At 37.6% G+C, this 2,629-nt stretch overlaps 1 pseudogene; it reads left to right on the top strand.

The window, feature by feature from the left end:
* Window positions 1–1,511: 1,511 nt before the first annotated feature.
* On the top strand, window positions 1,512–1,619 carry LOC128661942 (uncharacterized; annotated as a pseudogene).
* Window positions 1,620–2,629: the final 1,010 nt, after the last annotated feature.

The raw sequence follows: 2,629 nt of genomic DNA, 5'->3' as shown, positions 1-2,629 counted from the left end.
ACTGTGATCTCATGAGATTTCACTTAACTCTCATGAGATTTCATAGTAAACTTCCTTAAACTGAATAGCGAAATAACATGAGTGTGCACGAAGCTCACTCCCTTGCCTGTCCCGTGACAGACATACTAATTTGCTGCTTAAAGTCCTTTGCAATTGGGTGTGAATACTTAGGACATTTTGAGGTGCAATATCTTTCTTTTTTACATAGAGATGTTCAGGTGATATTTTCTAGTTAGCTTTTTACAGCTATGCTGCATCACTTTCAAGTGTTTAAACATTTGAATATCATGGCCCTTTAAAACAAACAATTCTTAGAGGAAAACTCATCTGTTGCTCCATTCGAAAGTATGGTTGCCAAAATTACTCTTAAGTTCTCTGGGCTTGTGCGATTCTATACAAAATCTCACCAGTACTGTGAAGCCCTTTTCATAATTCTGCCAAAGCAAACGTGTCACTTGCAAAGGGGAGTTCTTTGCTTTATGAATGTGAAGGCTATGCAAATATTACAATAGAACTCACAGAAAAATATTAATCTAAAAATCGTTTGTTTCCCCACCTCTGCAATTGGGCTGAAAAGGGGAGTTCCATGTGAGTAGATGAAATATCTCTGCCAGGTCTAGTGTATTCTCTAAACATTTTCCCCCTGCAGATCTCAGAGTTATTCTCGCAAACTGATAGGTGGTGAGACTGTGTCAAATATTCAAAACACTTATTACTGTTATAGAAAAATACAGGCAATTCCAAGATACTATTTCCTGAAAGCCGAGTAATTGGGTTTGTATTGGCAGTAAGACATTTTTAAAGTGTGCCCACTCTTCCCTGCTAACTTGACTCCCCCAGTTAGCTTCATTTTTTTCATTAAAAGACATCTAGCAACTCATAGGGACAGCATCATTTTTTTTTTTACAGAATTCCCTAAAGAGGCAGCCTCTGCAAGTGTCAGAATGGTTTTCCACGTTCCATCTGGTGACGTTTTAATCATCAGACCCGAAGCTTTAGTCCTCTAAAACCAAGCAGAAAAAGCTATACTAGTTAATAGAAAAGTGTACCCCATGTTTAAACAGCAGATTTGCATTAAAATGTTTTAATAGTCAGTAATAATTTTGTTTATATTCTAGAGCATGGATGGCCAACTGGTGTCCTATGGGTCCCAATGCACTATTTTTTGAGGCCTCTGGGGAAAAATTTAACTAAAGATGCAGTTTATACTTTTTGTGCCCCCCCCAAAAAAGTGGATCTAAAAATGTCTGCTTTGGGGTGGTCACATCTCAAAAGAAGGTACCCGCAATCTTAAATAAATATGGACCCTTTACCATAGGACACTTTTAGGATAGGGTGACCAGACATCCCCGATTTCTGGGGACAGTCCCCGGATTGAGGAAACTGTCCCTGGACAAATTATGTCCTCGGAAAGACGGAGCTCTGGGAAGAAGTGATCTTTCACCTAATAACTCACTTCCTCCCAGCATTCTAGCGGTAACATTTAAGGATCTAAGCCACGCTCTGTTGTTGTGTTATATGAAAGGAGAGAAGGTTAGTACTCCCCTTGACAAGGATGGAAGAGGTCATAGTGGCCTTTACAACACATACTGCATAATATATAAGGCATTCAAATCTGTCCCTAAGTAGCCTCGTCTGAGATAATACAAAATTGCAAAACAAAGTAGGTTTAACAAACAAATTGGCATTGGCAAGCGTGCCTGCAAGTGTTTTATACAAATATAATTTAACCCCTTTATTTCCATGTGTATGTGATTGTCAAATGCTGCATGTGCGTTTCTAGTGATCGATGAGCTAAATCACAGTTGCAATTGTATTTTGCAGTGGTCATTTAACCATTTGATTGCACTTTTGTGTGTGAATGGTAATAAATACGTAGGTGTGTGTGTGCACATTTATTTATTTTGTTAATACTGTTTTTTCTGACCTCTGGTGGGTTACAAATCATTGTGTTGGAGGATTTCAAGGAGGTTTAAAAAACATAATTTATGTAAGAACTTACCTGATAAATTCATTTCTTTCATATTAACAAGAGTCCATGAGCTAGTGACGTATGGGATATACATTCCTACCAGGAGGGGCAAAGTTTCCCAAACCTTAAAATGCCTATAAATACACCCCTCACCACACCCACAAATCAGTTTAACGAATAGCCAAGAAGTGGGGTGATAAGAAAAAAAGTGCGAAGCATATAAAATAAGGAATTGGAATAATTGTGCTTTATACAAAAAAATCATAACCACCACAAAAAAGGGTGGGCCTCATGGACTCTTGTTAATATGAAAGAAATGAATTTATCAGGTAAGTTCTTACATAAATTATGTTTTCTTTCATGTAATTAACAAGAGTCCATGAGCTAGTGACGTATGGGATAATGACTACCCAAGATGTGGATCTTTCCACACAAGAGTCACTAGAGAGGGAGGGATAAAATAAAGACAGCCAATTCCTGCTGAAAATAATCCACACCCAAAATAAAGTTTAACAAAAAACATAAGCAGAAGATTCAAACTGAAACCGCTGCCTGAAGAACTTTTCTACCAAAAACTGCTTCAGAAGAAGAAAATACATCAAAATGGTAGAATTTAGTAAAAGTATGCAAAGAGGACCAAGTTGCTGCTTTGCAGAT

The sequence above is a fragment of the Bombina bombina genome, chromosome 5 (genome assembly GCF_027579735.1).
Source record: "Bombina bombina isolate aBomBom1 chromosome 5, aBomBom1.pri, whole genome shotgun sequence".
Classification (NCBI taxonomy): Eukaryota; Metazoa; Chordata; class Amphibia; order Anura; family Bombinatoridae; genus Bombina; species Bombina bombina.
The sequence above is the reverse complement of the archived record's forward strand: the minus strand, read 5'-3'. Positions and strand labels throughout refer to the sequence as shown.